Source organism: Dermochelys coriacea, chromosome 20 (assembly GCF_009764565.3).
Source record: "Dermochelys coriacea isolate rDerCor1 chromosome 20, rDerCor1.pri.v4, whole genome shotgun sequence".
Lineage (NCBI taxonomy): Eukaryota > Metazoa > Chordata > Testudines > Dermochelyidae > Dermochelys > Dermochelys coriacea.
In genome coordinates, this window is record NC_050087.2 from 11,426,346 (window position 1) to 11,440,239 (window position 13,894).

The 13,894-nt window shown below is 47.8% G+C and overlaps 1 protein-coding gene and 1 long non-coding RNA gene across 11 annotated transcripts in view; one reads left to right on the forward strand and one right to left on the reverse strand.

Annotated features, from left to right (window-relative positions):
• LOC122458308 overlaps positions 1-7,583 on the reverse strand; it is a 34,492-nt gene extending 26,909 nt beyond the window's left edge. Inside the window, exons 1-2 of the long non-coding RNA XR_006278291.1 lie at positions 7,245-7,583; positions 5,036-5,091 (exon numbers count right to left, since the gene is read on the reverse strand). This is a non-coding gene — a long non-coding RNA (uncharacterized LOC122458308). The remainder of the gene's footprint in view (positions 1-5,035; positions 5,092-7,244) is intronic.
• The window catches only part of WIZ (WIZ zinc finger), a 146,974-nt gene continuing 140,622 nt past the window's right edge, over positions 7,543-13,894 (forward strand). For 4 of the 10 annotated variants that reach the window (XM_038378369.2, XM_038378371.2, XM_038378372.2 and 1 more), the window contains exon 1: positions 7,735-7,873. The gene's annotated coding sequence lies outside the window, so the exon portion shown is untranslated. Of the gene's footprint in view, positions 7,874-13,894 lie in introns of all 10 variants that reach the window. The other 6 variants (XM_043506248.1, XM_043506250.1, XM_043506249.1 and 3 more) reach the window with 5 other exon arrangements.

Here is a 13,894-nt window from a genome sequence, read left to right on the forward strand (position 1 = left end):
CTGCTGGTGATGGTTTATCTTAAGTGATCACTCTCCTTTACAGTGTGTATGATAAACCCATTGTTTCATGTTCTCTGTGTGTGTGTATATAAATCTCTCCTCTGCTTTTTCCACCAAATGCATCCGATGAAGTGAGCTGTAGCTCACGAAAGCTTATGCTCTAATAAATTTGTTAGTCTCTAAGGTGCCACGGGTACTCCTTTTCTTTTTGCGAAACCCAGACTGGTAGATGAGCCCTGCCCTGAAGACCTGCCAATCTAAACAGACCAGACAAACACAGGGTGGGGAAGGGGTAGAACACCCCAGCAGAGTGAACAACAGGATGGCAGCAGATGGCATGGTAGGTCCATGATTGATTGATTTAGGGGAGGAGGGGTTAGTTAGGAGGGGATCGGCTAAATGGAAAGATAAGAGAAGGAGGGTAAGGTGGACAGGGCAGAGGAGGAGATGCAGGTATGGAGTAATGCTGGGGTGGAGAGACAATGTGAGAGAGGGGAGGGTTAGAGCAAACAGCCAGTAAGCACATGGCAGAGAAAGTCCAGTCAAAACTGAAGGAAGTTTTCTGAATGTCCAAAGAACCAAAGGTCCCTGCATTGGCTGCTTTTGCCCTGACAGGCTGGAGTGCCTAGCTGGTCTCCTCTCCACACACCTTATTAATTTCTAAATCAGTCTCATGATTTTTGCGGTCTGGTTCATGAATGGGGTGCATCACTGAAATCAGAAAGCTGATGGGGGAAAGAAAGTGAGTAATTTTGGAGCCAGGCTTGTGATTGATTCATTTATTTATGTATTTATTTTGGTGTCCAGTTCATGACTTTTGAATGCTTAGGTTGACAATAGTGAGCTGTGGGGATCACTGTGCTGCAGTAGGGAAGTATCATTCAGTAGGGAGTGCTCTCCTCTCAGGATGAATGCTGACCCCAAGATCCCAGCATGGTGCTAGAGGGAGCTGTGCTAGAGGGAATGGTGTGGGTCATTCATTGGGGGCCTCTGGGCCAGCACTGCCCCCAGTGCTTCATTGTGGTACTAGGGAGATCTGTATGGGGAGTGATGTGGAGAAATAGCAAGGGCCAGCACTCACACCAGTGCCCTAGCGTGTTGCTGGAGGAGGCTTCAGGAAGTGTTAGTGATTCAGTAGAGGAGCTTTTTCTCTTGAATCACTTCTGAGCCTGTTCCCCCAATCTTGGGCTGTGTGACAGAAAGTGCGCTAATGCAGAGGTATACAGTGTGCTTCCCTTTACCTCTGAGTTGGTACTAAACCCCGTTACGGCATTAGGAGGAGCTCTGTTGTTGGGAGGCCATCTTGGGGAGGGGATGCAAAACCACTTTTGGCTACTAAAAATCCCAGACTCTCTTTAGGAAATTAAGGGGATTAACCCTGGCGTCCTGACCCAATTCCAACTTGGATAATGATATGTACTAAATTCCCTTCCTCACTTTCTGAACTAATATGATGTGCGCTGTTGTGTGGTGTTAAACAGCTGCATTGCCCCAGATGTGGCTGCATTTCAGTGGAAAGTGATGGCGGTAGTGTATTGTAGCTGCAGGACTAGCAATAGCAAAAATTAATGTTCTGCAACAGTTTCCACTCCAACTTCCTATTTTCGGTCACAAATAACTTTCCCAGACTAACTTTTTAGGCTGAAATTTCCTAGATCTGCTCTCATTAACATTAACTTTGGCACTGCCTGACTTGTGAGTGCTTAACTGTGGGACTGTCATGATGATGGATTGTGGACTGCTAATACCCTCTTAGCACGCTTGTTTGATTATACAGAGCTTCCAGAGTATGAAAAACACTTTAGGAAGAAACACGATAGATATTAGTTTTACTGTTGTCACATGCACCCTTCAGTAACTATGGATGTCAGACTCCCAAACCACTTGTGGTTGCCAGATCCCAGTACAGTAAACTTGTGACACACAGGAGAGCTGGTAAGAGACAGCTGACTTGTCTTGTTTATGAAATTTACACCCTTGTCACATGAAGAGGTCAATATCCCTGGGTACTATGACATCACATGCAAATAAATCATAATACCAATCAAAATTAACAAAATACAGCTAATTAATAGAACATGGAAATGGAGATGTCTAGGATGGAAGTCAGGACACATGACCTGAAGCCCCAAGTGATAAGAGGATTATTCTGCCTCTTGAATGTTTATGGATCAATGTCCTAACCAATAAAGCACAAGATGGGGTATTAGTTGGTGTCAGCTACAGACCACCAAATCACACTAGGGAACAGGATGACCATTTCCTTATGTAAAAAGAAAAGGAGTACTTGTGGCACCTTAGAGACTAACAAATTTATTAGAGCATAAGCTTTCGTGAGCTACAGCTCACTTCATCGGATGCATTTGGTGGAAAAAACAGAGGAGAGATTTATATACACACACACAGAGAACATGAAACAATGGGTTTATCATACACACTGTAAGGAGAGTGATCACTTAAGATAAGCCATCACCAACAGCAGGGGGGGGAAGGAGGAAAACCTTTCATGGTGACAAGCAGGTAGGCTAATTCCAGCAGTTAACAAGAATATCAGAGGAACAGTGGGGGGTGGGGTGGGAGGGAGAAATACCATGGGGAAATAGTTTTACTTTGTGTAATGACTCATCCATTCCCAGTCTCTATTCAAGCCTAAGTTAATTGTATCCAGTTTGCAAATTAATTCCAATTCAGCAGTCTCTCCTTGGAGTCTGTTTTTGAAGCTTTTTTGTTGAAGTATAGCCACTCTTAGGTCTGTGATCGAGTGACCAGAGAGATTGAAGTGTTCTCCAACTGGTTTTTGAATGTTATAATTCTTGACGTCTGATTTGTGTCCATTCATTCTTTTACGTAGAGACTGTCCAGTTTGGCCAATGTACATGGCAGAGGGGCATTGCTGGCACATGATGGCATATATCACATTGGTAGATGCGCAGGTGAACGAGCCTCTGATAGTGTGGCTGATGTGATTAGGCCCTATGATGGTATCCCCTGAATAGATATGTGGACAGAGTTGGCAACGGGCTTTGTTGCAAGGATAGGTTCCTGGGTTAGTGGTTCTGTTGTGTGGTGTGTGGTTGCTGGTGAGTATTTGCTTCAGATTGGGGGGCTGTCTGTAAGCAAGGACTGGTCTGTCTCCCAAGATCTGAGAGAGCGATGGCTCGTCCTTCAGGATAGGTTGTAGATCCTTGATGATGCGTTGGAGAGGTTTTAGTTGGGGGCTGAAGGTGATGGCTAGTGGCGTTCTGTTGTTTTCTTTGTTGGGCCTGTCCTGTAGTAGGTGACTTCTGGGTACTCTTCTGGCTCTGTCAATCTGTTTCTTCACTTCAGCAGGTGGGTATTGTAGTTGTAGGAATGCATGATAGAGATCTTGTAGGTGTTTGTCTCTGTCTGAGGGGTTGGAGCAAATGCGGTTATATCGTTTTCTCCTTATGTGCCTGTCTATAAAGTGTAGGGAAAAAAAGCAAAAATGATCATGGGGGACTTAAATCTGAGTGACATATCCTGGAGGTCTTACCCTGCTAGTACTAAAACATCCTTGGAATTTCTTAAATCAAAAATTAGGAATTATAGAAAACTGATAAGGGAGGCAAGGGGGCACAAGCAGAAATCTGCAGAGTTAAGAACAATAAGGAGTATTAAAAGATATATTAGGAACAAAAAAGAATCCTGACAATGATATTGCTGCATTACTAGGTGAAAATGGTAGAAATCTCAGCAATAATGCAGAAAAGGCAGTAATGTTCAATAAATATTTCTGTACTATACTTGGGGAAAAACAGATGACATAGTCTCATCATTTGGTGATAATACTCTTTCTATTCCACTGTATCAATGGAAGATGTTAAACAGAATCTCCTTAAGTCAGATATTTTTAAATAAGCAGGTCCAGATAACTTGCATCCAAGAGTTTTAAAAGAGTAGCCGGACGAGCTTGCCGGCCAGTTAATGTTAATTTTCAACGTCTTATAACACTGGAGAAGTTCCAGAAGACTGGAATAAAGCTAACATTGTGCCAATTTTTTTAAATCGTAAATGGGATAACCTGACAGCCTGACACTAATCCTGGACTAACATAATGGAGCAGCTGATATGGGACTCGATTAATAAAGAATTAAAAGAGGGTAATGTAATGAATACAACTCAATATGGGTTTATGGAAAATAGATCCTGTCAAACTAACTTGATATATTTATTGATGAGATTACAAGTTTGGTAATAAAGGTAATAGTGTTGATGTAATATACTTAATCAAATGCCTTCAGAAGTTTTGGTGCCACACAGCATTTTGATTAAAAAAAAACTAGAATAAAAAATTAACATGGCACATATTAAATTGACTAATGGATAGGTCTCAAAATGTAATTGTAAATGGTGAATCATTGATTGGGTGTGATATTGGTGGGTCATACAGGGACTGGTTCTTGGCCCTATGCTGTTTATCATTTTTATCAATTACCTGGAAGAAAACATAAAATCATCACTGAAAGTTTGCAGATGACAAACATTTGGGGAGTGGAGTAGCAGCCGTGTTAGTCTGTATTCGCAAAAAGAAAAGGAGTACTTGTGGCACCTTAGAGACTAACAAATTTATTAGAGCATAAGCTTTCGTGAGCTACAGCTCACTTCATCCGATGAAGTGAGCTGTAGCTCACGAAAGCTTATGCTCTAATAAATTTGTTAGTCTCTAAGGTGCCACAAGTACTCCTTTTCTATTTGGGGAGTGGTAAATAATGAAGAGGACAGGTCACTGATTCAAAGTGATCTGGATCACTTGATAAATAGAGCACAAGCAAACAATGTGTGTTCTAATATGGCTAAATGTAAACGTACACATCTAGGAACAAAGAACGTAGGCCCTTCTTATAAGATGGGGGCTCTATCTTGAGAAGTAGTGACTCCGGAAAAGATTTGGGGGTTGTGGTGGATAATCAGCTGAACATGAGCTCACAATATGACCCAGTGCCCAAATGAGCTAATGCAATCCTGGGATACATAAACAGGAGAATCTCAAGTAGGAGTGGAGAGGTTATTTTACCTCTATGGTTGGTACTGGTGTGACCATTGCTGGAATCCTGTGTCCAGTTCTGATGCCTAAAATTCAAGAAGGATGTTGATAAATTGGAGAGGGCTCAGAGAAGAGCCACAAGAATGATTTAAAAGATTAGAAAACATGCCTTAGAGTGATAGACTTAAAGAGCTCAATTTATTTAGCTTAACAAAGAGATGGTTAAGGGGGAATCACTATTTAATAATGGGCTCTTCAATATAGCAGAGAAAGAAATAACACGATCCAATGGCTGGAAGTTGAAGTTAGATAAATTCAGACTGAAAATAAGGTGTAAATTTTTAACGGTGAGGGTAATTAACCACTAGAATAATTTTCCAAGGGTCATCACTAACAATTTTGAAATCAAAATTGGTCACTTTCTAAAAGCTATGCTGTAGGAATTGTTTTGGGGAACTTGTGTTATACTGGAGGTCAGACTAGATGATCATAATGATCCATCTTTGGCCTTGGAGTCTATGAATCTTATTGCACACCTGGCAATAATTCTATCTGGACATCAGTGGGGTTTTGATCACATGACCACCACTACAGCTCTACTACCTTCCCATTGTCAGGCTGGAGGAGTGTTCCTTTTGTCAGCAGAATTCTGTGTCTTTAGCTTCAGCATTCTCCTTGCTCTGCTTGATGTTGTCTGCCCTCCTTTTAGGCTGACCTTCAGTGGTGTTGGTGGTAGTGGCGCAGATTGTGGTGTAGCCACTTCTTTTGCAGGTTGCCAGTCACATGCTCTTTGGAAACTATTGTTCTCCCAAAACCAATGACAGTACCTGGCATTGTGTTAGCCTAGAATCTTTTTGCTCCAGTTTCTTGAGTCAGTGGGGACTGATCATGTGATGGGTAGAAAATACGGTGACTATCCAAGTCACATGGCTGGGGTTAATATCCACTGATATCACTCTAGAGCAGTGGTCTCCAAAGGTTTTGGATCGTGCACCCCCACGGTGCCGCCGAAGAAAAGAGAGGGGAAGACTTACCGTAGGCATGCTGCTGAAGAAAGAAAGAAAGAGGGAAGACCTGCCGCAGGCATGCTGCTGGAGGGGAAGACCTGCTGCAGGGGTGCAGAGCAGCCGCCGAAGAAAAAAACACGTCGGAGTGCCATCCGGCAGCGTTCCTCCTGCTGTGCACCTCTGGAAACCTCTGGTGCACCCCTGGGGTGCACGCACCCCACTTTGGAGACTACTGCTGTAGGGCAGCGGTTCTCAAACCGTGGGTCGCAACCCCATTTGAATGGGGTTGCCAGGGCTAGTATTAGACTTGCTGGGGCCTGGGGCCAAAGCATGAGGGCTTCAGCCCTGGGTAGCAGGGCTCAGGTTACAGGCCTCCCCCTTGGGGCTGAAGCCCTTGGTCTTTGGTTCCCCAACCTGTAACAGTGGGGCTCTGGCTTTGGCCTCCCCACCTGGGGTGGTGGAATCATAGAATCATAGAATATCAGGGTTGGAAGGGACCCCAGAAGGTCATCTAGTCCAACCCCCTGCTCAAAGCAGGACCAAGTCCCAGTTAAATCATCCTAGCCAGGGCTTTGTCAAGCCTGACCTTAAAAACCTCTAAGGAAGGAGATTCTACCACCTCCCTAGGTAACGCATTCCAGTGTTTCACCACCCTCTTAGTGAAAAAGTTTTTCCTAATATCCAATCTAAACCTCCCCCATTGCAACTTGAGACCATTACTCCTCGTTCTGTCATCTGCTATCCTCGTTCTGTCATCTGTCATCTGGAGCTCGGGTGTCGGTCCCCATTCCGGGGGTTGTGTAGTAATTTTTTTTTGGCAGAAGGTCACGGTGCAATGAAGTTTGAGAACCCCTGCTCTAGGGGTTACTTTTACACCTCGTCTTCTGAAGGACACGCAGCCACCTGCAGCACGATTCCAAGCCTGCTGCCCACAGAGAGGGTCCCCCCGATGAGGGGGAGGGGGCAACCCCCCAAGTAGGTCACCCAATGTGAGGGAGAAGAGCCTGTCACCCTGCGGGAGGTGTGGAGAGCCTGCCAGTCTCCCCCAAGCCTGTCATCCATGGGAGGGGGCAGAGAGGCTGACCCCAAGCCTGTGATCCCCTGGGAGTAGGGTGACCAGAGAGCAAGTGTGAAAAATCAGGGCGGGGCTGGGGGGGTAACAGGCGCCTATATAAGAAAAAGATGCAAAAATCAGACTGTCCCTATAAAATCAGGACATCTGGTCACCCCACCCGGGTGGGAGAGGCGCCCACCTCCCTCTGGTTAGAGCCTCCTACCCACGCGCGGATGAACGAGACCCTGGGTCTCGTCTTTCCCTCCCCTGCCTCTTTTAAGATGGCGGCAGCAAATAGCCGTCGCTACTCGGTGACGCAATACACCTGAGCCACGACAATGGGGCGTGGCATTCCCCGGTCCGTGTAGCTTGTCTCTCCCAAGATGGGGGGGCTCGGACCGCCATGCTGCGAGTGACGTAATCCAGCAGTGCCGCTGGGAGGGACTCCTTTGCCTCTCCTAACATGGCGGCCGCGAGGCGCGAGAGGTCCGGCCTCGGCCCTGGCACTTACCTCCCCTGCCTCTTCCAAGATGTCGTCGGCGGCAGTGTCGCGCGCTCAGTGACGCGCTCTGGCGCCGCCGCGGAAAGGGGGGCGGGGGGAGCGGCCGAAGCGGCCCAGGCAGCGGCAGCAGCGGGACTGGCCGGGCCCCTGGAGGGGGGGGGGATTTAAAGGGACCATGTCCCCAGCGCTGTTGCTGCGGCGGAGGCCGGAGCCGGGCAGGAGGCGGCGGTTGCAGCGGGGCCGTTGAGGAGCCCTGCGGGCCCGGCCCCCTGGGCGCCCGGGAGGCGGGGACGGCGCGTGACCGGGTGAGTGTCCGCTGGGAGCCCGGCCGGCCGGGGACAAAGCGGAGCCGCCGCCGGGGACTCGGCGCCCGGCCCGGCCCTGCGGGGAGGCGGCGCGGAGCCTGGGGAGCGGCCCCGTCCGGGGTGCTGAAACCTGGGCAGTGCGGGGCGGGGGCCGAGACCCAGGTGTCCGGGCGAGGCGCGGGGAGTCCTGGGGGTGGGGGCAGGGATCCAGGTGTCCGGGGAGGGGAGCAAGGGAGGTGCCGGGAGCCCAGGTGCCCAGGCTGGAGAGCGGGGGATGCTGGGGGCAGAGACCTAGGTGTCCGGGGAGGGGAGCAAGGAGGGATGCTGGGGGTCCAGGTGTATGGCAAGGGGGGAATTCTGGGGGCCGGGCACCAGGTGTCTGGAGTGGGGAGCGGACATGCTGGGGCAGGGCCCTAGGTGTCTGGGTTGTGGGGGCATGCGGTGCGGCAGATGAGGGGAGCAAGGGGGGAATTCTGGGGGTGGGGACCCAGGTGTCCGAGGTGGGGAAGGGACGTAGCTATTCCGGGAAGGGAGTAAGGGGGTTGGTGTTGCAGAAGGGCAACCCAGCTGTCTGGGAGGGACAGCGGAGGGAATGCTATGGGGCTGAGTCCCAGGTGCCTGCGGATGGAAGGCTGATGGCAGGGGGATGATCAAGGGCTGGGAGCCTGGTGCTAGGGGTCGTTGGAGTGGCTGGGAGCCAGGTGTCCTGGAGAGAGGCTGATAGAACTGGGGGTCAGCCGGTGTCCTGCAGTCAATGGTGCTCAGTAGCTGGGAAAATGATGGTGCTCTAAGGAGTGAAGGAGCAGGGAGGCTGGTGCCTGGAGATGAGTGCAGGTGGATGCTGCGGTGCTGAAAGACAGGTGCTGGGGGTGGAGGGCAGACTGCTGGGGCAGGGAGTGTAGGGGACAGTGGGCGGATGCTGCTCCAGGAAGCAAATGAGAGGGAAGCTGATGGGGCCTGGGGAGGCAGGAGGGAGACTGTCTTTTCATGAGAAAAGGGGGCCGCAGGCATGGTATCCATCTGTTATGAGCTGCCTGTCATTTAGGTTGTGAGCTCTCTGGGGCAGGGACTGTCTGCCTTCTTACTTGTGCATACAACTCGCAGCACAGTGGGAACATGCTCCTTGATTCGAGTTCCTAGGTGTTAACATAATGCCAATAACAATGAGGATCATCCTACCAGGCAGCTAGTGCATAAGGCACAATGCTTGGCATGCGGAGGGCTTTGGGATGTGCTGGCTTGCTACGGAAAGGCCTGGCCCATGCTAGGATTTTCTCCCTAAAGTTTTCTTCTATTGCTGCTGCTGGTTCAGCTTCACCAGTGGGAGTGTGGATACTGTGCCAGCAGCTGTTGGCATTCTAACCACAGTGTAATCTAGAGCTGTATTGAGCAGAGTGAGACAGTAGGGTGCTTAAAACGCTGGGGGCTAGTTAGACCCATGTGGCCACTAGTGCTACCAGCGCTGCTCCCGTAGATGGAGCACAGCTATTGATAGCAACGGTGAGAATTTAAAGATGAAAAAATCCTACTGTAGAGACCAAACACAGTGCCAAATCTTTTTTGGAGTTGGGTGTAAAACCCCATAAAGTAACACACCAGTGGCGGGAGGAGAGATAGGGAACCTTTCTATTCAAGGTTCTCATGCCTATCATTGTACTGTCCGAACATCTTCCAGAAGACCACTAAGTGACATGACTCATCTGATGCAAGCTTCTTCCTAGCCAGTGACTGTGGTTGGATTATGTCAGGGTGGCTGATACAACCCCCTGTAAAGGAGCTGTCAGGGATGCTGATGGTGCCCAAGTGGGTTATGTGGAGTTGATGGAGTAGGGATGCTGATGATGTAGAGGATGTTGTGACAGGGAGGCTGGTAATGCCCAAGGATTGAAGGCTGCTGGTGATCTAGGCGGTGGGGATCCTTACAGGCATGGGCAAAGAGGGCAATAGGACAATTGACTGTACTTTAAGGATGTGATGCTATTGGTATGCCCCTGAAGGGAGGTATCCTGCCCCAGGCAACACCAGGGAGGGAGGCAATGGGCATGGAAGGAGGGATAGCTCAGTGGTTTGAGTATTGGCCTGCTAAACCCAGGGTTGTGAGTTCAATCCTTGAGGGGGTCATTTAGGGATCTGGGGCAAAAATTGGGGATTGGCTCTGCTTGGAGTAGGGGTTGGACTAGATGACCTCCTGAGGTCCCTTCCAACCCTAATAGTCTATGATTCATGCTAATGGGTAAGGCTCATCCCATGAGGTTCATCGTACCTGAATTATTGTGTTTTATGTAGCCCTCTCCCCCTCACAAGTACAGGAACCTTCATTGTAGTTTATTTTATGCAGCCTCTGAACTGTCAATTTTTTTCAAGGCTTGGATTTCTGTGTTGAGAGCCAGCAACTGCCTTGGAGGGAGCTGGAGGGCAGGCAGGCAGGGAGGGAGAAGCTGAAGGCTTTGGCAGCAGGTATGATACAGTTGCAGGTTTTGGCGTGAAGGTGATCAGCAGTGAAATAATTTAACAATGTAGGCATTTAAATAGCAGAGTACAGCCCAATACAGTGAATAGGCCAGTTCATCTCCCCTGTCCCCCTCTAGAGCAATTGTTTCAGGCTGTCTGCAGACTCGGGCATTGCTTAAACATGGGACGTGTATTGAAGGCTTGTTTTGCAATCAGAAAGGCTGGAATATTTTTTTAATTGGGGGTGGGGGAGAAACAGTGTGTAATTAGATAGCAACTAAAAAACCCCCCTACAATTGTGCAGAAATGTACATGGCCATGGGACCCTACTAGTAGTGGGAAGGGAATGTTGGCATCCTGGGGGGAGAGAGGTGCCCCAGGAATAGCTTTCCCAGATAATGTTGCTGAAGTCCCTGAATGCTTATATCTCTGCTTATCCTACTGCAGCATGAAATCTCTCCCTGTCAGATTCTTCAGTAAGCTCATTGTCATGGAAGACCCTGGAGCCAAATTCCCTGAAGATTTTAGCACCAACAAAATTCAGATAATCCAAATACCAACAAAGCCCCAAATAGCTAAATGCTTGATGCTAGATTGGCCAGCCTGCCTAGCCTCAGCACTACGACTGTGTAAGCAGAAGAGAAGGAAGATCTCCTTTGGGGATGCATCCCTTTCCAGTTCCAGCTCTGGGAGAAGAAAAGCCCCTCTTCCTCTGCTAAATGCTCTCATTAGTGTGTCTTCAGAGAAAGATCCATGCCATTCAGGCATTTGGGAGATGTCTTGCTGATCTTTTGAGGTTTCTCTGAGGAAGGAAATCTTATGGGATCCTGTCTAATCTGACTTCAGCCCCTGATGTGGCTTTGCCATTAATGGGAGGGAGGGGGGGAGGAATTGCTTTGGGAGCTTCCCAAGTTCCCTGAATTCCCATTTGATTTGATTCTAGAACAATTGTTCTTATTTTCATCTATCTTCTTTGACTCACCAATAGTTGTTTTGCATGGAAGATTAAATTTCACAGATTAAATAATCCATCTGATGCAAAAGTTAAGGTTCATTGACACGGCATGGGTCTGTGTGCACCTCTAATGCGAAAGGCTATTTTAAACTGTTTTATGCTGTTAAGTCTGTACCATGAAATGGGGCTCTCAGAGTTGTTCATAGGGTGGAGTGTGTCTTTGGGAAGAAGTGTGTCTAAGACAAATTCATGATCCCCTGGCTGATTATGCAGTATCTCTATAGCAACTACAGCAAATCCTTCATGGAAGAGTAACATCAGGGAAGTGTTTTGTGTCTATTTGTCGTTCCCATTTAAAAATAAGTTAATCACACTGTCTCCTGCTCCCCTTTCCTCTGTCCTGCTGTTCTTTCTTCCCATGCAGGCTGACTTGTTGCCCAGTTGCTGCCTCTTCTCTGCTTCTTTCTCCCCAGCCTTTCCTTTCCAACTAGTGGCTATGGATCTGTTGATGGCTCTTGGGGGTGACTAGCACTTCAGTCCTGCTGTTGGCTCTGGCCCCTGGGAGCTGCTCATGTTGCACCTCATCCTGCTTGTAGGTCATGTCTACACTATGGAGCCTGTGTGGGCATAGCTATGTTTGCATAGCCCTACTGTAGACACAGCATAAGCTGATAGGAGTCCTTCTGCTGGTACAGGAATACTAGTTCTTCAAATAACTTTAGCTACACCGACAGGAGCACTGTTCTGTCGGCAGCACTGCAGGTTTTATTGGCACAGCTATGATGTTAAGGGTATGATTTCTCCCCCCCCCCCTCCCACTTTTAGCAACATAACTATCCCAATATAAGTTTTAAGAGTAAATCAGGCCTTAGATAGCAGCAGCATCTCCCATGCTTATGTGCCTAGGCCCTTAGAGAAGAACCTGGGTGCCTGAAAAAGCAACTGGGAAGAACCTAAGTCCATGTAGCCTGTTGGCTCTCTGTGGACCAGAAGCACATGCCCAGCAGACCCTGCCATAAAGTATACAGTGTGGGCAGCTTGGGTGAAGTAACGGTTTTTAGATGCATAACTGTGCACCTACTACATTCCGCTTCCAAAGCTCTGGCATGGAAGAGCCTTGTTTTTGATTTTTAGGAAAGGAGGTGATTGCCCATACTTAACCACTTTAGCATTAAAATTCCCTGGTTCGGCTTTGAAGCTTGCATCTCACGGAGGTGAATGGAGCTGGAAAAAGTTTATGATGCTGCCATTTGGTAAGAGGCATTTTTCTGCAAGTCTGGGTTAACGGGACAAATGTGCATCTGTTTACATGGGTGGGGGACGCTGTCTTGGCAAAGAGGAAAGATAGAAACATTTTTTAAATGACACCATCAAATTTTCAAAATGCTACAAAAATTGTGTGGTAGCCCCACAATTGAGGGATCTGCAACTTTTATTAGACTCCTAGATTCCTGGTTAGGCAAATGTGAGCTCAGAGGATTGTGTTGTGTTTATGATCTTTCTCATGCAGATTTTCTGAGGAGCCTGGTCAGATACTGAACATTAAAAAGAGGTGTGGAGATCACCATGTCACCTCGCCACCCATCATCATGCAATTTAAAAACAACTGAACAGGTGTTTGAGAAGGGGAAAAATAGTGACACTCCATAGAAACTGGTTTACAAGGAGAAATTTTGACAGGACCAATTGGGGTGGAAAATATGTATTTTGCTCATGAAATAAGAATTGTCTTTCCTAACTAGAGGCTAGTTTTCATGTTCTCCTGAGACCAAGTATGGAAAACTTCAGGCCAAACACAAATTTGTGCCAAGTGATAGTTGAATGAAATCAGTAGGTCACATATGAAATTGTTTTGCAACCTTTCCAGTAGCAGGAATTCACCTGAAAGGGTTATGAGATTGGGAGTGTGATGAGTCTTCCCATTCCAGCAAATTTCATAGAATTGTCAAGCCTGACCTTAAAAACTTCAAAGGAAGGAGATTCCACCACCTCCATAGGTAACCCATTCCAGTGCTTCACCACCCTCCTAGTTAAAAAGTTTTTCCTAATATCCAACCTAAACCTCTCCCACTGCAACTTGAGACCATTACTCCTCGTTCCATCATCTGCTACCACTGAGAACAGTCTAGATCCATCCTCTTTGGAACCCCCTTTCAGGTAGTTGAAAGCAGCTATCAAATCCCCCCTCATTCTTCTCTTCTGCAGACTAAACAATCCCAGTTCCTCGGCCTCTCCTCATAAGTCATGTGCTCCAGCCCCTTAATAATTTTTGTTGCCCTCCGCTGGATGTTTTCCAATTTTTCCACATCCTTCTTGTAGTGTGGGGCCCAGAACTGTACACAGTACTCCAGATGAGGCCTCACCAATGCTGACTAGAGGGGAATGATCACATCCCTTGGTCTGCTGTTCCTACTTATACAGCTGAAAATGCCGTTAGCCTTCTTGGCAACAAGGGCACACTGTTGACTTCTATCTAGCTTCTCGTCCTCTATAACCCCTAGGTCCTTTTCTGCAGAACAGCTGCCTGGCCGTTTGTTCCCTAGTCGGTAGCAGTGCATGGGATTCTTCCTTCCTAAGTGCAGGACTCTGCACTTGTCCTTGTTGAACCTCATCAG